This window comes from Chiloscyllium punctatum, chromosome 31 (genome assembly GCF_047496795.1).
Source record: "Chiloscyllium punctatum isolate Juve2018m chromosome 31, sChiPun1.3, whole genome shotgun sequence".
NCBI lineage: Eukaryota > Metazoa > Chordata > Chondrichthyes > Orectolobiformes > Hemiscylliidae > Chiloscyllium > Chiloscyllium punctatum.
Window position 1 is genome coordinate 40,597,823 of NC_092769.1, and position 20,172 is coordinate 40,617,994.

General features: G+C 47.6%; 1 long non-coding RNA gene across 7 annotated transcripts in view; it reads left to right on the forward strand.

Moving 5' to 3' along the window:
• Window positions 1–16,808: 16,808 nt before the first annotated feature.
• Window positions 16,809–20,172, forward strand: part of LOC140456944 (uncharacterized) — a 32,319-nt gene continuing 28,955 nt past the window's right edge. For all 7 annotated transcript variants that reach the window (XR_011953248.1, XR_011953250.1, XR_011953252.1 and 4 more), the window contains exons 1-2: window positions 16,809–16,872; window positions 18,730–18,836. This is a non-coding gene — a long non-coding RNA (uncharacterized lncRNA). The remainder of the gene's footprint in view (window positions 16,873–18,729; window positions 18,837–20,172) is intronic.

Here is a 20,172-nt window from a genome sequence, read left to right on the forward strand (position 1 = left end):
GGGTGTGAGAGAGAGAGACAGAGAGAGACAGAGAGAGACAGAGACAGAGAGAGAGAGAGGTGTTTAAAGAAAGAGAAAGGGGGCGAGAGTGAGTGAGTGGGGGACGAGAGAGATGAGGGGAGGAGGGGCGAGAGAGAGACAGAGAGAGAGGGGCAAAAGAGAGAGGGAGGGGGCGAGAGAGCGAGAGGAAGGGGTGAGAGAGATGAGGGGAGGAGGGGCGAGAGAGAGATAGAGAGAGGGGGCAAAAGAGAGAGGGAGGGGGCGAGAGAGCGAGAGGGAGAGGGAGAGAGAGAGGGAGTGAGGCGAGAGAGACAGGGATGAGGCGAGAGAAAGAGGGAGACAGTGAGAGAAAGAGGGAGGGAGCAAGAGAGAGAGGGAAGGGGGAGAGATAGAGTGAGGGGTGAGAGAGAGGGAGGGGGCAAGAGAGCGAGAGGAAGGGGGTGAGAGAGAGAGGGAGGGTGAGAGAGTGAGAGAGGGAGGGTGCGAGAGAGAGAGAGATGCAGGGGGCGAGAGAGAGAGAAAGGGAGGGGATGAGAGAGAGAGGGGGAGTGGGTGAGAGATAGAGGGGGAGGGGGCAAGAAAGAGAGGGAGGGGGCAAGAGAAAGAGAGGGAGCGGGTGTGAGAGGGAGAAGGAGGGGGTGAGAGAGAGAGAGGGAGGGAAGCGAGAGAGAGAGGGAGGTGACGAGAGAGAGACAGGGAGGGGGCGAGAGAGAGAGAGAGAGGGAGGTGACGAGAGAGAGACAGGGAGGGGGCGAGAGAGAGAGAGGGGGAGGGGGCGAGAGAGAGAGGGGGAGGGGCGAGAGAGAAAGGTGGGGGTGAGAGAGAGAGAGTGGGGGTGAGAATGACAGGTGGGGTAAGAGAGAGAGGGAGGGGGTCGAGAGAGAGATGGAGGGTGCGAGTCTCAGAGGGAGGGGGTGAGAGAGAGACGGGGGAGGGTGCGAGAGAGAGAGAGAGAGAGGGAGGGCGAGAAAGAGAGGGGGAGTGAGGCTAGAGAGAGACTGATGAGGCGAGAGAAAAAGAGGGAGGGGGCAAGAGAGAGAGGGAGGGGGACAGAGAGAAGGAGGGGCTAGAGGGAGGGGGCGAGAGAGTGAGAGAGAGGGAGGGGCCGAGAGAGAGGGAGGGGGCGAGAGAGAGGGAGGGGGCGAGAGAGAGAGAGAGGGAGGGGCCGAGAGAGAGAGAGAGGGGGCGAGAGAGAGAAAGAGAGGGAGGGGGCGAGAGAGAGTGAGAGGGAGGGGGCGAGAGAGATAGAGAGGGAGGGGGCGAGAGAGAGAGAGGGAGGGGGGCGAGAGGGACAGAGTCGGGCCGAGAGACAGAGAAGGGATGGATTGAGAGAGAGAGGGAGTGGGTGAGGGAGAGAAAGTGTGAGGGAGTGAGGGGCGAGAGAGAGGGTGAGGGGGCTAGAGAGAGAGGGAGGTGGCAAGAGAGAGGGCATGGGGGCTAGAGAGAGAGGGAGGTGGCAAGAGGGGGGCAGGGGTGGTGAGAAAGAGAGAGGAGGGGTGAGAGAGGGGGCAGGAGGAGGCGAGAGAGAGAGAGAGATGGAGGGGGCGAGAGAGAGAGAGATGGAGGTGGAGGGAGAGAGAGAGAGATGGAGGGGGCGAGAGAGAGAGAGAGATGGAGGGGGCGAGAGAGAGAGAGAGAGATGGAGGGGGCGGGGCGAGAGAGAGAGAGAGATGGAGGGGGCGAGAGAGAGCGAGAGAGAGGGAGGGGGCGAGAGAGAGAGAGAGATGGAGGGGGCGAGAGAGAGAGAGAGAGATGGAGGGGGCGAGAGAGAGAGAGAGAGAGAGATGGAGGTGGCGAGAGAGAGATCGAGGTGGCGAGAGAGAGATAAATGGAGGGGGCAAGAGAGAGAGAGATGGAGGGGGTGAGAGAGAGAGAGATGGAGGGGGCAAGAGAGAGAGAGATGGAGGCGGCGAGAGAGAGAGAGATGAAGGGGGCGAGAGAGAGAGATGGGGGGGGCGAGAGAGAGAGAGATGGAGGGGGCGAGAGAGAGAGAGAGATGGAGGGGGCGAGAGAGAGAGAGATGGAGGGGGCGAGAGAGAGAGAGAGATGGAGGGGGCGAGAGAGAGAGAGAGAGATGGAGGGGGCGAGAGAGAGAGAGATGGAGTGGGCGAGAGAGAGAGAGATGGAGGGGGCGAGAGAGAGAGAGATGGAGGGGGCGAGAGAGGGGGGATGGTGGCGCCAAGAGAGAGGGACTGTGCAAGAGAGAGAGGGAGTGAGGCGAGAGAGAGAGGGACGGTGCGAGAGAGAGAGAGAAAGACAGACAGACTGAAAGAGAGAAAGAGAGAGAGAAAGAGAGAGAGAAAGAGAGAAAGAAAGAGAGAAAGAGAGAAAGAAAGAAAGAGAGAAAGAGAGAAAGAAAGAAAGAGAGAAAGAGAGAAAGAAAGAAAGAAAGAAAGAAAGAGAGAGAGAGAAAGAACGAAAGAAAGGAAGAAAGGAAGAAAGAAAGAAAGAAAGAAAGAACGAAAGAAAAAAAGAAAGAAAGAAAGAAAGAAAGAAAGAAAGAAAGAAAGAAAGAAAGAAAGAAAGAAAGAAAGAAAAGAAAGAAAGAGCTAGAGAGAGAGGGAAGGGGGGCGAGAGGGACAGAGTCGGGCCGAGAGACAGAGAAGGGAGGGATGGAGAGAGAGAGGGAGTGGGTGAGAGAGAGAGAGTGTGAGGGGGTGAGGGGGCTAGAGAGAGGGTGAGGGGGCTAGAGAGAGAGGGAGGTGGCAAGAGAGAGGGGCAGGGGGTCTAGAGTGAGAGGGAGGTGGCAAGAGGGGGGCAGGGGGGGTGAGAGAGAGAGAGGAGGGTCGAGAGAGGGGGCAGGAGGGGGCGAGAGAGAGAGAGATGGAGGGGGCTAGAGAGAGAGATTGAGGGGTCGAGAGAGAGAGAGATGGAGGGGGTGTGAGAGAGAGAGAGAGAGAGAGATGGAGGGGGTGAGAGAGAGAGATGAAGGGGATGAGAGAGAGAGAGATGGAGGGGGCGAGAGAGAGAGAGAGAGAGAGAGAAAGATGGAGGGGGCGAGAGAGAGAAAGAGAGAAAGATGGAGGGTGCGAGAGAGAGAGAGGGATACAGGGGGGCGAGAGAGAGAGAGATGGAGGGGGCGAGAGAGAGAGAGAGAGATGGAGGGGGCGAGAGAGAGAGAGAGAGATGGAGGTGGCGAGAGAGAGAGAGATGGAGGGGGCGAGAGAGAGAGAGAGAGATGGAGGGGGCGAGAGAGAGAGAGAGAGAGATGGAGGGGGCGAGAGAGAGAGAGAGAGATGGAGGGGACGAGAGAGAGAGAGAGGGAGAGGGAGAGGGCGAGAGAGAGAGAGAGAGAGAGATGGAGGGGGCGAGAGAGAGAGAGAGATGGAGGGGGCAAGAGAGAGAGATGGAGGGGGCGAGAGAGAGAGAGAGAGATGGAGGGGGCGAGAGAGAGAGAGAGAGATGGAGGGGGCGAGAGAGAGAGAAATGGAGGGGGCAAGAGAGAGAGAGAAAGATGGAGGGGGCGAGAGAGAGAGAGATGGAGGAGGCGAAAGAGAGAGAGAGAGAAAGATGGAGGGGGCGAGAGAGAGAGAGACAGAAAGATGGAGGGAGTGAGAGAGAGAGAGATGGAGGGGGCGGGAGAGAGAGAGAGAGATGGAGGGGGTGAGAGAGAGAGAGATGGAGGTGGCGAGAGAGAGAGATGGAGGGGGCGAGAGAGAGAGAGAGAGAGAGAAAGATGGAGGGGCGAGAGAGAGAGAGAGAGAAAGATGGAGGGGGCGAGAGAGAGAGAGATGGAGGGGGCGAGAGAGAGAGAGATGGAGGGGGTGAGAGAGAGAGAGAAAGATGGAGGGGGCGAGAGAGAGAGAGATGGAGGAGGCGAAAGAGAGAGAGAGAGAAAAATGGAGGGGGCGAGAGAGAGAGAGACAGAAAGATGGAGGGAGCGAGAGAGAGAGAGATGGAGGGGGCGGAAGAGAGGGAGAGAGATGGAGGGGGTGAGAGAGAGAGAGATGGAGGGGGCGAGAGAGAGAGAGAGAGAGAGAGAAAGATGGAGGGGGCGAGAGAGAGAGAGAGAAAGATGGAGGGGGCGAGAGAGAGAGAGAGAGATGGAGGGGGCGAGAGAGAGAGAGATGGAGGGGGTGAGAGAGAGAGAGGGAGAGAGGGAGGGGGCGAGAGAGAGAGAGAGCGATGGAGGGGGCGAGAGAGAGAGAGAGATGGAGGGGCGAGAGAGAGAGAGATGGAGGGGGCGATAGAGAGAGAGATGGAGGGGGCGAGAGAGAGAGAGAGCTGGAGGGCGCGAGAGAGAGAGAATGAAAGATGGAGGGGGCTAGAGAGAGAGAGAGATGGAGGGGGCGAGAGAGAGAGAGAGATGGAGGGAGCGAGAGAGAGAGAGATGGAGGGGGCGAGAGAGAGAGAGAGAGATGAAGGGGGTGAGAGAGAGAGAGAGATGGAGGGGGTGAGAGAGAGAGAGATGGAGGGGGCGAGAGAGAGAGAGAGATGGAGGAGGTGAGAGAGGGGGGATGGTGGGGGCAAGAGAGAGAGACGGTGCAAGAGAGAGAGGGAGTGAGGCGAGGGAGAGAGGGAGGGTGCGAGAGAGGGAGAGAGATGGAGGGGGCGAGAGAGAGAGATGAAGAGGGCGAGAGAGAGAGAAATGGAGGGGGCGAGAGAGAGAGAGAGATGGAGGTGGCGAGAGAGAAAGAGAGAGATGGAGGAGGTGAGAGAGAGAGAGAGAGATAGAGGGGGTGAGAGAGAGAGAGAGATGGAGGGGGCGAGAGAGAGAGAGAGATGGAGGGGGCGAGAGAGAGAGAGATGGAGGGGGCGAGAGAGAGAGAGAGAGAGAGAGAGGGAGGGGGCGAGAGGGGGAGGGGGAGGGGGAGGGGGCGAGAGATCGAGAGGGAGTGGGCGAGAGAGAGAGAGCGGGTCGGGGCGAGAGAGAGAGGGAGGGTGCGAGGGAGAGAAGGATGGGGCGAGAGAGAGAGAGGGAGGGGGCGAGAGAGAGGCTGTGAGAGAGGGGGGCGAGAGAGTGAGAGGGAGAGGCGGGCGAGAAAGAGACAGGGAGTGGGCGAGAGAGAGAGGGTGTGGGCAAGAGAGAAAGAGAAAGTGGGAGAGAGACGGAGGAGGCGAGACAGAGTGGGAGGCGGCGAGAGAGAGAGAGGGAGGGGGTGGCGAAAAGAGAGAGGGGGTGTTGAGAGAGAGGAGGGCGAGTGAGATGAGGGCGACTGAGGGTGCCAGCGAGACAGAGCAAGAGACACAGAGAGATGAGCAAAGGGGGCGAGCAAGAGAGAGAGTGGGAGAACGAGGTGGCGAGAGAGAGAGAGAGAGAGAGGTGCCAGAGAGACAGAGAGAGGTGGCAAGAGAGAGAGTGAGAGACAGCGAGAGTGCACGCGCGCGCGAGAGAGAGGATTGGTATAGAGAGAGAGAGAGAGAGAGAGAGAAAGGGGCAGGATAGAGAGAGAGGGCTACAAAGAAAGAGAGGGGAGTGTGAGAATGAGAGAGAGAGCGGGAGCGAGAGAGAAGCGATAGCGAGATGGAGAGACGGGACGAGCGAAAGGTAGAGCAATGAGAGAGGAGGCGAGAGACAGAGGGAAGGCCCAGAGAGGCAAAGACAGAGAGGTGAGAGAGGAAGAGAGGATGCAAGAGCAATGAGGCAAGAGCGAATGAGGGAGAGAGGTGGTGAGAGAGAGAGAGAGAGAGAGAGAGAGGTGCCAAAGAAAGAGAGGGGCAAGAGAGAGAGAGGGGCGGGAGAGAGAGGGATAGAGTGGGGAGAGAGAGAAAGGAGTGAGACGGAGAGGGGGAGAGAGAGAGAGAGAGAGGTGTCAAAGAAAGAGTGGGGCAAGTGAGAGAGAGGGGCGGGAGAGTGAGGGATAGAGTGGGGAGAGAGAGAAAGGAGTGAGACGGAGAGGGGGAGAGAGAGAGAGACATGGGGGGGGCGTGATATAGAGAGAGGGAGAGAGTGACCGAGAGTGAGTGAGACAGAGAGAACGAGCGAGAGAGATTGAGAGAAAGAGGGAGAGAGTTGCACGAAAGAGGGAAAGAGGGGGCAAATATGAGAGAGAGAGAGTGAGAGAGCGAGGGTAAGAGAGAGGGAGAGAGGGTGTGGGAGAGAGGGTGGGGGAGAGAGTGATTGAGAAAGAGCAAGGGAGGGGTTATAGAGGGGCGACAGAGAGAGCGAGAGAGAGTGAAAGGAGCGAGACGGAGAGGTGATAGAGAGAAGGATAGAGAGAGAGCGAGAGAGGTGAGTGATGGTGAAGGGGGAACAAAGAGAGAGAAATAGAGAGAGACAGGGGTGAAAGTGGGTGTAAGAGAGAGAGGGCGACAGTGATGGGGTGAGTGAGAAGAGAAAGGGGGTGTGGGGGGGAAGGAGAGCGAGAGAGAGAAGGAATGAGAGAGAGAGAGAGATGGGGAGAGCGAGAGGGCAAGAGAAAGAGGGGGCGAGTGAGAGACAGAGGGATGAGAGACAGAGGGATGAGAGACAGAGGGTGTGAGAGAGGGAGGGATGGAACGGTGGCCCGGGGGGGAGGGCCGGGGTGGCGGAGTGAGAGGGGGTGAATGGGAGGGAAGGGTGGCCCGGGGGGAGCAAGGTGGGGGGTGAGGGAGGGTGTGGGGGGGTGCGAGAGGGGGGTGGGGGGCGAGGGGGGCGAGAGGGGTGGGAGAGGGTTTGGGGTTAAGAGGGGTTTGCTGGGGGCGCGCGAGAGGATGGGGGAGGGGGTGGGAGGGGAGGAGTGAGTGGGAAAGGGGGGAGAGAGGGAAGGAGAGTGCTGGCTGTGTCATTTCATCAGCTATGAAACACATTAAGACCGGCGAAGGCCCTCATCCTGATGATTTTCTGTTCAGGACTCCAGTCACTAACTTGCTGCCAGGTTCTGATAATAACCAAAAACACAACAGGAATTACACTTGCAGAGAATAAGGGTGCCGTGGTTGCATCAACATCAGAGCACAAGGAGGCTATTTAGCTCCGTGAGCCTATTCCACCATTCACCCAAATCATGGTAATCTTCCTCATCATAACACATCCCTGTCTTTGTCCCATAATCCTTCAGCATTTTCATTCAAAATCTACCAATCTCAGATTTAAAATTTGCAAATGATTTCCAATCAATCGCTGTTTGTGGAACTTTATCAAACTTTATCCATTTCTGTGAAGAAAAGTGTTCCCTGATATCACACCTCAATGATCTGACTCTAACAGTTTATCTGTTTAATCTTTCTTCTTAAATTAAGCCTTGGAATCCAAGTATCACATCAGTAAATCTACACTGCACTTCCACTCAGAGTGATACTCTCGTTAAGCCGTGGTGCCCAGCCCTGACAGCTTGGTCTAACTAGGTTCGGATTTGCTGAAGCATGACTTCTAATCCTTTGGTATCTCGTCTTCTGTCGAGATCAATGTCAACATTCTACCAGCCCCTTGGTCACGTTTCTGAACCTGTTTGTGACATTTTCATGAACGAAACAGCTGGATCAATCCCATCAAGTTTCTTTGGAGTCCACTGTCTCTATTTTCACAATCAAGAAATATCCTATTTTGATCCAACCTCTCACTTGACGACACAAACTTATCTGTCGTTTTTTTTCATTTACTGAATCTATCAATATTACTTTATAATGCTATGCTTCCATCTACCTACACGTGGAATCGCAGTAATCTGCAGAGTGGCCCCAAATTTTGAATGTGGCTTTCCTTTCATTATAAATAGTGAATAATTAGGGCTCCAACATCGATCCGTGCAGGATATCACTAAACATATCCTTCCAATGAGAATATCTCTTATTATCTGCACAAATGTCTCTTGTTCAAATCAAGTTCCTCTGCAAGGTCATCTTTTGCATCTTATTACCTTTAATGGAGAGTAGAAAGGTGTAAATTTAGGGACATTCTTTGCAGTCAAATTTGCCTTGTGTTTATCTGATTGGGGGAGCAATGAATCCCATTAAATTTTAATCTTTGTCTTCATGACATGGTAACTCAATCACAAAGATTAATAATGTTAAATACTTATTCTCCTTCCTGATTGATAAACTCTGGGCACATTGTTACCAAGTGGTACTCGCTTTTTTTTTCAAAAACACAGGCCCCTGCCAACTGTTGGCTCACACCCGTTACACCATATGGTCCTCGTCCTCTCCATCTGAATCTCATGGCAAGGTACCTCGAACATGGAGAGGAGCAACTATTCCAAGCACTGAGCTCCCAGTAATTGGTACCACCATTCACCCTAATCCATAGGAGAAGCCGATTGGTCCCGCACTATGTCCTCATCTGAATCATCCTGCTGGCTGTGTTTCTTCCCCATATTAAAGTGGTGATGGCTCTCTGATGGCAGAAGGGAATGGACGGATTTCTCTTCAATCTCATCTTTCGTCATTGACTTGTCGAACTCATGGGAGTACTCAGTGGCAACAGAAGCAGAGTCTGGAGGGACAATAAATGATTGACATTGTTCTTTGTTATTTTCCATTGCTCACTGAAAGGTTTAGAACTTGAACTTGAAGTTAGGGGCTGAGCTAGAATCCTTGGATTAATTATCTGCTCAAGGAGCAGAGTTGGGTTACAATAATTGATTCAACACAACTTCGATATTGAATCAGACATTGTTTAAGTTTCCTTATGCACAACCACAGATCCAAGGGAAACACAAGGAAGTTGGATTGAATAGCTTAAGCACATGACTGAATAAAGGAATCTTGAAATTAATCAGTGCAGGACATGTGCCTATTTGACCCACATATCCTTTGGGTAGGGAAGGAGTGCTCACGTCGCAAAAGGTTTGATTGATTCAAATCATCTAACTGAAGAGACACATTTCCCTGCTTAAGTCATGACATCAGTGGAAGGACAAAACAATATTTCTGCTTAAAGAATTCACCTTTCTCACCAGGTAATGAAGGCACACTGTCTCTGCGGATCGAGTCGTTGGTCACTGTTTGAACCACCTCCTCAATAGAGCTATTTCCCTTTTGTGTGACCAGAGGTTCTGCTTTTCTCCAAGAATGGTAAGGGTGAGCTGCCTTGTTTACTGCTGCCACTGCTGCTCCTATAGAAATGTCACAGAACAACACAGATGCATAGTTTCAGGACACAAAAACAGGTTCTCAGTATTTGTGATTTACACAGACTTCCTTCTCAACCTAAACCCATCAACATAGTTTTCTTCGATTTCTTAAATTCCAAGCTCCTCCTTGAATTCATCTCTTATTTGCTTCAATTATTCCTGATGAAGTAAGTTCTACATTCAAACCCCTTTTTGGTAAAGACTTTGTCGCCCTCTGCAAATGCCCCATTAGATTTAATAGTGATTACAATTATATCCCCAGATCCATGGATTCTGTCATTCACAAGCAGAAACATCTTTTCCATGTCTACTCGATCAAACGTAACTGGACCATGTCACTCTTTTTCAATGAGACAAGACTGCCCAATCTTACTTGATGAATTCAAACTCAGTTTGGATATAATTCCAGTAACTATTCTTTACCTTCCCAGATCCGAACTGTGTGCAGTGCTCCAAGGGTGACCTGTCCATGGTCCTACACATATCGAACACATTTCCATTCTGTCGCCCCAGAAATAAACCCATGACCTACTTCTCCATCTAACCTCACAAACCGGTGCCATTTGCTGCCAGTGACTCATTCCTATCTCCAGATCCCTCTGCCCTATTTAAGGTCATATTTCCAAAGAGGAAGTTGTCTCTTTAGTCTTTTGACCACAGTGTACTACCTCACACATGGGTGGAGGTTAATCTTCCACAGCTTTGACTGCAATATTCCCTTAACCAAATCTTCCCAACAGTAAATCTTCCTAAAAACAAAACTCCAATATATTAATGTACTTAATCTCATCAACTATTTCTTATTTGAAAAGCACTAATGTCCAGCTCAGTTTTGAACCAACATCCTCTGCCACAGTTATTAAAATGTCACAAGCTGAACTACAACCACTATTTTCATTCATATTCATTGCAGCCCAAGAATCAGAGGTGGTATCATTGAGGGTCTATAAAATGGTCAAGGGATTGACCAAGTAGATGCAGAGAAGATGATTCAATCTAAAATGAGTTGTCGTAAGTTTACAATAAAAGGAAAGTTGGAGGAAATACTTCTGTCAGAGGATGGTGAATCTTGAGAACTCACTTCCTCAGAACAATGTGGATTCTGGGACATGAAGTAAATTTAAATAAGAGACACACAGGTTTTTAATTAGTAATGGGTTGAAGAGTTAAGGAGAGCTGGCAGGAAAGTGATGTTCAGGCCAAGATTAGATTAACCATGTCTGTATCAAATGGCAGAGCAGGTACAAGGGGCTGGATTAATAATCCTGCTCCTAATTATGATGCTCTAATGTTCTTATTTCAAAAGGAGGAAGTAAGAGGAATGGACTAATACAAGGTGTTTAATGGGCATGGTATTGGAAAGACTGTGGTGAGAGGCTGTTTGATTTGGTGAGGTGAGGCACAATATCTCTACTGTAGTGTCAGCAGACCAGCTGGGCCCAGCACAGAGTAAAGACCGTGAAGCCTCCTTTGCAGCATCTTTCCCCACCTATCCGTTTCTAGCCTCTACCTTATTCCACCCTCCCTAGCTTTCAGCCTGAAGCTCCTTCACTAAAAACCTTGCAGCCTCTTTCTTCAAACCCACCATCACCGAATCCCCCACCATCAACATTCTGGGGGTTTACTATTGACTAGAAATTGAAGTGGACTTTCCATATAACTACGGTAAGTAAACCACCCTCCAAATCTCTGAAGCCTGTCCACCATCTACAAGAATCAACTCAGGAGTGCAATAGGATATTCACTACTTGGCTAGGTTTGGGTGCAGCTCCAAGAACACTCAAGAAGCTTGACAGTGTCAAGGAAAAGCAGACTGCTTGATTGGAACCACATTCACTCCCTCCTCCACTGATGCCCAGAGCAGCACTATGTACTATCGACACGATACATTACATCAATTCATAACACTTCAATAGCATCTTCTAAACCTATGACCAATACCAAATAAAAGGAAAAGGGAAGCAGTTTCATGGGAACATCACCTCTTGCAGGTTCCCTTCCAAGCCACTACCATCTGGAGTTGAAAATCTTTCAGCAGTCTGAAGTGTCATTGAGCCAAAATTCTGGAATTCCCTCCCAACAGCACTACCAATAGGTCTACAACCCACACGGACTGCAGTGATTCAAAAAGGGAGCTCACAACCATCTTCTCAAGGGCATTAGAATGAGGCAATAAATGTTCGCACAGCCAGTGACATCCACATTCCATAAATTCATTAATTCCTTAATGCCTCCTCCTTCCTTCCACAACACCCCACCCATAGACAGCTGCGCTGTGCAAACACAAAGCCTTGAGGAGCATGTGGTTACCCACAAGGAGGCCCAAGCTACATTCAAGCTGTGCTCAGACAGGGGTGGTCCTGAACGAACAATCATCCCCAGTGATTCACACACCGTAGTCAACAGTGAAACTATCAGTTGCCAACGTTTTCACAAAGAGATTGGTTGGGACATGGGATGAACGGCCAGAGGAAGTGGTAGATGCAAGTACAATTACAACATTTTAAAGACATTTGGAGAGGTACATGAATAGGAAAGGTTGAGGAATATGAGCCAAATGCAGGCAAACTGCACTGGCATAGTTTGGGAAATTTGGTTGACATGGATGAGTTGGACCGAAGGGTTCATTTCCATGTTGATGACTATGATTCTATTCTTTTCAACCACAGTGGCATTTTGCAATTGTCCGAAACTATGGTGTAATTGAAAAAGTTAATGGAGGCTTTAGACACCAGGGCCACAGTACTCTGTAGGTAAGGTGCTGAGTAGTAGCTGCAATTTAGTGGACATTTAATAAACAACATAATGAAGAAGTATAGAAGGAAATAACAACAGATGGTGGAATCTGTCCTGAAAACAGCAAATGCTGGAGCTGACAGCAGGTCAGAAAGCATCCATGGAGACCAAGCAAGTTAACGATGTGTCTCAATGACTCGATCAGAGATCTGATGAAGAGTCATCTGGACTCAAAATGTTAGCTTGCTCTCTCCAGCAATTTTTTTAAAAAGAACTTCATGGGATGAGGATGTCATTGGCTCAGCAGCATTCATTGTTCATCTCTAATTGCCCAATGGGCTGTTAACAGTCAAGCTCATTGCTGTGTGTCTGGAGTCACATGTAGGACAAGCTAGGTAAGGATGGTAGCTTCTTACTTCAAGCACGTTAGTGAACCAGATGGGTTTTCCGTAACCCGACAAAGGATTCATGGTCATGAGATTCTTAATTCCAGATATTCACTGAATTCAAATTCCACCATTTCATGTGACATAATTCGAACCTGGTTCTCCAGAATGTTACCTGGATCTTTGGATAAACAGTCTAGCAGTAATACCACTCAGCCATCGGCTCCCTCCTGTGATCTTCAGTATTTGTTGTTTTCAGTTCTGAAGAAATAGGTTATGCATTAATTTTGAACTCTGTAAAAGCATCCACAGTGAACACAAAAAGCCCATCTCCAGTCATGATGTTTGAGTCTGGATGACTCAGTCAGACTGGCTAATGAAGCGGAGTTACGCATTTTAATATCTGGCAGTTTCTCCACAGGTCCGTCTGGCGTTGGGCTGCTCTCATTCCTTCTGCGATGAAACAAACAAAGAAATGACATTCGATACTCTCCACTAAGTGTCGAAATTCAATTGCACCGCAACCAAAGTAATTTATTTTAATTCAAAAATATTTCAGTGAAAGAAATTCCAGCAAGCTCACCACCTCCTGTCTCAGTTTAATGGGAAATGGGATCAATTCTGTAGCGCCTACTGTCCCAGTGGAAAAGGCCACTAGTTTAAGCCCCTGAACAGGTTATCAGCTGATCTGAGTTTTCAATCTTGTTCTTTGACAGATTGCAACATGTTTTGCACAAGGGGGCATGCAGATAGGACAAACTTCAATTATATTCAACACAAGAAAAGGCAATTCCATTTAAATGAGGCAGATTAATTGAGATCAGGCCTCAGGTGAGGATACAAAACAGTCATGTTTGGAATTTCCAGAGACCATCAACATTGTCCATTCAACTACTGAAGTTTGTCTCAGTATTGCTTTCGCAATCAACCTATTTCAATGCATTATGACACCTCTGGAACAGGTGGGACAGTTCCAGGCCTTCTGGCTCAAAGTTGGAGACACTACCACAGCATCACAAGAACACTGTGTTTTAGGCTGAGTAACTGGTGGGTTAATTTGTCCAATTATCTTACTAATCAGAAGATACTGTTACAATCCTAATGCTGGAAAATAAGCAAGGTATTAATGGGAGCAAAGATGTTACAACAGTCTCTCTGACAAGGGACAAAATATCTTCCATCTGTTGTTTTGTTCATCCTTCGATAGTTTGAAATTTTTAAACCTTCTGGTCTACCATCATCTTTGCAGTTTTGTACATCTTTTCTTTCAATTTGATTTCACTCATAATTCCCTCAGCTATGCACCACTGTTCATCGTGCATTTCTTTGACAAGTTAATATATATTGTTGAGAATAATAAAATAACTGAATATATTCTTCTGCTTTAACATTCTAACTATAGTCCCATTCCAGTTGAGGGAACTACTACCTTATCCCCTTGTGACTGCCTTTAAGTTTAGATACTAAATGAAGAACCAAATTCCTCACCCTAAAGCTAAATTCTATCATGCTGTATTGCATCTGACCAGAAAGGTCTTTTACTCTGAGCTCATTAATCAATCATATTATCAGGTCTAAAATAGCTGTTCCATGATTGGTTCCAGAGCATCTGTTCTGTAAAATTGCACAGAGCAGTCGACCTCAAACTGCTTCAGAAGGTAATGTTAGCTGAGTGTACAATACTATTTTAACTAACAGAGAACCCTCTGAATACCAGGAATCTGTTCGATCCCCAAAATCCCTACGTTGTGGAAACAGGCCCTTCAGCCGAACAAATCCACACCAACCCTCCAAAGAGTATCCCAACCAAACCTATTCCTCAATGTTTACCCCTGATTAATGCACCGAAACTGTGCATCGCTGGACACTATGTCAATTTAGCATGACCAATTCACCTAACCTGCAGTTCTTCGGATTGTGGGTTTGCAGCCCTGGTTCGCAGTTGCTTCGTGAAGTCTGAATGTTGTTGCCTCTATTAGTCCAACAGCACTGTCACTGACACAGGAGCTGTTCCCCCAGATCGGTTTGTAGCAGTCAGAGATCCTGCTACAACCTGCACACATGCCAACCCAGTCATCTCAATCAGAAAGAATTAGTACAGCGCAGATTGGAAGACAACTTGGATCACATTGTGCTTTTGAAATCGGAGGCCCCTCTTCAACCCATCACAACTGTGCTACCTTTTTAAAATAGGTATTTGGCTAGATCCCTGCTCTCACAATAATACAAACAATTTCTTTTTGCAAGTATTCAAATTAATTTTGGAAATTAACAGCGAATCAGCTGTCACTTCCTTTGCAGCTGATCTCAGATCTTCTTTGAAACAGCAAAACCCAATGAGAACATTAAGGCATCCAATGTTTAAAAAAAATCACATGCTCAGTCACTGTAATATGATGAGTTTTGTTTTACATAATTCTTAGCAAAAGTTAATTTGAAGCAAAAAGGAGAACGCGAAGAGAAAGGTGAACCGCCCGTGGGTAACAAAGGCAGTCAAGAGCAGTACCCACAAGGAAAAGAATGACATAGCCGCGGATGACTAAAAAGGGAGAAAACTGATCATGTAATTAAATTGACAAGAAACAAAAATGAATGACAAGAGTTGTACAGGTATATAAAAATTGAGTATCTAACGTCAGCATCGAACCCTTGGAGGTTCTGACTGTGGAATTGATCATGGGTACAAGGAAACAGCAGATAATTTAAACCTATATTTTACATTGATCTTCATGAAGGAGGATACCGTTATCATCCTAAAGGTAGCAAATAAGCAAGTTAATCATGAGTAGAAAAATGTTATAACAGTTTTGTCACAGGGGACAAAGTATTGACCAACTAATAGGACTAATGGCAGACAGGACCTAATGGCCTGGATCAAACACTTTTAGGGCAACTGACTGCAGAGATATTCAAGGCATCAATTGGAATATTCCAGAATCAGGGGATACAGGAAAAATCCAGTGGATTGATGCACCTGTTCAAGAAGGGAAGGGAGACAGAAATCAGGAAACTATAGTTAGTTTAATGTCTGTGTTTGTAATATGGCAGAGTCGAATATTAAAGTAATAAATAGCAGGACATTTAGAAAAGCTTATCATTTAACATTGTAGACTGGGTTTTGTGAAAGAGACACTATGACAAATTTGCAACAGTTCATTTAGGAGATAACAAGCAGGGCTGATAAAGGGCAATCCAATGATGTTCTGTATTTGGGTTTTAAAAAATGCATATGATAAGGTGCTACAGCAAAGTTAATTGCATAATACAGGAGCTCACTGTGTCAGGGGTAACCTATTTGCATGGAGTGAGGATTGGTTAACCACACTGGCTGTTGCTGAGACCTCACTTGGAGTACTGTACACAATGTTAGTTCCCATATTTAATAAGGGATAAACCAGTATTGGAGACAATTCAAAAAAAATTCAGCTAGCCGCTTCAAGGATGAAAAGGTTGACCTATCAAGAATAGCTAAACAGGTTAGGTCATTATTCAATAGAATCTCGACAAACAGATTACATACAGTGTGGAAACAGGCACTTTGGCCCAACAAGTCCACACCGATCTGACGAAGCACAACCCACCCAGATCCATTCCCCAACATTCACCCCTTCACCTAACACTACAGGCAATTTAGCATTGCCAATTCACCTAACCTGCACTTTTTTTGGATTGTGGGAGGATACCGGAGCACCCGGAGGAAACCCACGCAGACAACGTGCAAACTCCACATAGAGAGTCACCTGAGGCAGGAATTAAACCCAGGTCTTTGGCACTGTGAGATATCAGTGCTAACCACTGTGCCACCCACATAATATAAGGGGTGATCTTATGGAAACAAGGTTCTGAGGAGCTTGACAGGGTAGATGTTGACTCGATCTTCTAGCACCAATGAAGTCTCAAACTAAACATTACATAAGGGAACATTCATTTTGTAAAAAATGTAAAGAATTTTTTTCTCTCAGTGAATGGCTAGAATTTTCTAGCCCAAAAAATTGTGAAAGTTAAATGTGGAAGGGGAATGGATCTGGTTGGGTTAGTCATGAGGGTCAGTGTGACTTGTTGGGCTGAAGGGCCTGTTTCCACACAGTAGGGAATTTATGATTCTGTCTCAAATTATTCTAAAAGAGGCCAGATAGATTTTTGAAATATTGAGCAGTTGAGGGATATGCGGATCAAGCATAAAAGAGGTGTTGAGGTCTGGGTTGGCCCAGCCATGATCTGATAGAATGGGGGAACAAGCCGAAGGGAATGAATGCCCTATTCCTGTTCTGATTCCTTGAGGCTCCATTTCATGCTTTTTTTATCTCCAAAGAAGAGTGTGATACAATGTGCTGAAGATCTCAGATGTTGTGAAAATGGTGTGTTTATGTACTGGTTCAGATGGCATTGACTCATCAATCACAGCTATACAGTCATGAGTAGGAAGGGAATTCCCTCCATGAATAAAGGAAATCTACTGCAGAGCTCACACAAAGGGATCCTTCCCCTCAGTAAACTCTCCATCACATTACCCAACATATCAGCGAAAGCAGGACGCACAGTGCATGCTCCAGCCAACAAAGGGACCAGGGGTGATTGATGTCAGCACCGGACCAATGAAAGGACGGTGGGCGGAACTGGAGGACCAGGGGAGGTTGGTCCTCCAACCAATCAAAGTGAACTAGGGGCAGAACTAGACTAAACCACGTGGTTACCCTCGCGCGCAGCGGAGAGTCGCTGTGATGAATTTTCCGGAAGTTATGGAGCGAAAGGATACGGTAAGGAAAGAAACAAATAAACAGAGGGAAACGGGAGAAAAACTGTATTGCTATGAGGGGAGAGGTTTTACAAGCATGTTGTGCACGTCGGAAAACACAAATTTGAACTTCCCAGTCCCGTGTTTGTAGTAAAAGGGAAATTGCCTCAGCGCGGCTGCAGGCCTGAGTGAGCACCGCCATCTTTATTCGGGGCAACGATTCACTGGACACGTGCGCAGCCGCCATCTTTGTAGGGGGCAAGGTGCAGCCAGGCGCATGTGCAGCCTTTCTCTGGTACAGAGTCATTGGGCAGGATTTACACAGAGTACATTCAAACTCAGAGTAATGAATGTTTATTTCTGGATTTGTTTCGTCATTCATTTAAAGGACTTGCTATTGTAACTGAGTTTGCAGGTCAATCAAAATTGGAGGTATTGTGCATAGGGAAGAAGGTTACCTCAGGTTACAGTGAAATATTGATCAGATATGGATTAATTTAGATTAATGTGAGGTGCTGCATTTTGGAAAAGCAAGTCAAGGCAGGACTTATACTCTAGGGGAAAGTGAAGACTGCAGATGCTGGAGATCAGAGCTCAAAAATGTGTTGCTGGAAAATCACAGCAGGTCAAGCAGCATCTAAAGATCAGGAGAATCGACATTGCGGGCATGAGCCCTTCTTCAGGATTCCTGAAGAATGGCTCATGCCCGAAATGTCGATTATCCCGATCTTTGGATGCTACCTGACCTGCTGTGCTTTTCCAGCAATACGTTTTTCAGCCCAGGACTTATGCACTGAATGGAAAGGCCCTGGAGACGTTTGCAGAACAAAGAGACCTTGGACTGCAGGTTCACAGTACTTCCAAGTCAAGTTGCAGGTAGATAGGATGATGAAGAAGGTGTTCAGTGTATTTTCCTTTATTGGCTAGAGCATTGAATATAGGATGTGGGAGGTCATGTTGCTGTACAGGACATTCATTAGGCCACTTTTGGAATATTGTGTGCAATTCTGGCCTGCCTCCTATCAGAAGGGTGCTGTGAAACTTGAAAGGTTTCAAAAAAGACTTACAAGGATGTTGTTAGGGTTGGAGGATTTGAGCTACAGGATGAGGCATAAAAGGCTGGGGCTGTTTTTCCTGGAGTGCCATAGGCTGAGCGGTGATGTTATGGAGATTTATACAATCATGAGGAGCATGAACAAGGTAAATGAACAAGGTGTTTTCCCTGGAGTAGTGGTGTCCAAAAGTAGAGGACATTGCTTTAGGGTTAACGGGGCAAAAATTCAAAGGGGGCTAAAGAACAACTCTTTCATGCAGTGGGTGGAATGAGCTGCCAGAGGAAGTGGTGGAGGCTAGTACAATTAAAACTTGTTGAAGGCATCTAAATAGACACATGATATGATTAGGAAGCGTTTACAGGGATATGGGCCAAGTGCTGGCAAATGGGAATAGACTCGGTTCGGATACCGGGTTGGCATGAATGAGTTAAACCGAAGGGTCTGTGTCGGTGCAATACGTCTCTATGACTGTGGGATCATAACAGCTTCTACAGCTCTACTTCATCTCTGGGCTCCCTTATGAGCACTTTGTCAATATCTAGCTTGCTCAGTATCAAACAATGGGTGTATTTTTGGTCTGTTTCGTATTTTAAGATTACTTTTACAGACATTTTTGTAAGTTAATTTTTCTCTGCCGCCCAGCCCCTGACCATGTGCTGCTTATTAATTTTCTTTCTGGAAAATCTTTGACACTCAAGAATTCTTTTTTCCAATAAGCAAGTGTATTTTCCTTCCATTTCGGACTATCAAATTCTGCACCATTTTCATTCCCTGTAATCTGTTTTGCACTGCCTGAAACATCAACTGTGTTTCTCCTTCCACAGATACCAGTGATTAATGCCAAAGTCCTGTTGCTTGTGGAGAGGGTGATGTTTGACTTTCTTGTACAGCTGCAGTTTGTGTGGTGAAGGTACTCCCACAATGTGGTTAGGTAAGAGATATTACAGAGTATTCATTACAGCAACAGTGATGATTTGAAGGTAATGTCCAAATCAAGAACAGTTTGTAGTTTTATCATCATGCTTATAATTTCACAAAAATATTATTGGGAACTTTAGACATAAGGTCAGAGACTGATGGTATTAGGTCAGGTGACCAAAAGCATTGCCAAATAAGCAGGCTTTGAGGAATGTCTTAAAGGAGGAAAGCAGACCTGTGAGGTTTTGGCTGCGAATTTCAGAAAATGATGCTTTGGCAACTGTAAAAGCAGCCACACAGGTGAAGTAATGAATTAATAGATCATTGGGAGTCTCGAACAGAATGGGTTGTCGAGGTCTTCACGGAGGTCTGATGCGGCAAGCTAGGGATGATCACAATCAGGAATTAAATCAAGGGTCAGAATTTTAAATTGAGGGATGTGGGCCGGATGCTGGCAGGTGGGACGGAATTGGGTTGGAATATCTGGTTGGCATGGACGGGTTGGATTGAAGGGTCTGATTCCATTCTGTACATCTCTGTGGCTCTATGTTGTTGATTATGAATAGGAGCCTTGTGATGGATCAACAAGTTTTGGTACGAGGGAGTACTTGGGCAGCAGAGATTTAGTTTTTCTTAAGATTACAGGGAGATTGAATGTGGGAAGCTGGCCAGGAGTGTGTTTGGATACTGACGTCTGGAGATAACACAAGGTGGATGACAGTATATGAGCTGAGACAAGGGTAGAATCAGCTAGAAATAGTGATCTTGGAGTGGGACTGGGCTGTCACCCTCACCTCACCTCTGGGATTCAGCTGGTTGTCAGGTTGTGAATCAGGGCCGTAACACAATCGGGAGCTGAGTGACCCTGGTGGAGCCTAAAATGAGTGTCACTCAGCTGGCTATTGCTGTGCAGATGCTGCTTGATACCCCTTTTGATGACATCTTCCATCACTTTACTGCTGATCGAGTGTGGACTGATAGATGGAAATTGCTTGGGTTGCATTGCCCTGTGTTTTTGTGCTGAACATCCCTGGGCAAGGTTCCACATTGTCGCTAGATGCCAGGGCTGGAGCGGTCCTTAGCTTGGTGGGTGGCAAGTTCTGGAGCTCAAACCATCAGTATTATTGCCAGAATATTGGTAGGGCCCGTAGCCTTTGCACTACTTAACCATTTCTTGATGTTATTCACACTGAATCAAACTGGCTTAAAACTCACATCTGTGATGTTGGAAATCACTGGAGAAGGCTGAGATGGATCATCCCACTTTGCACTTCTGGCTGAAGATTGCTGCAAATGCTGTCATCTTATCTGGTGCGTGGGCGTGTGAGACCCCTTCACCAGTAAGGGTG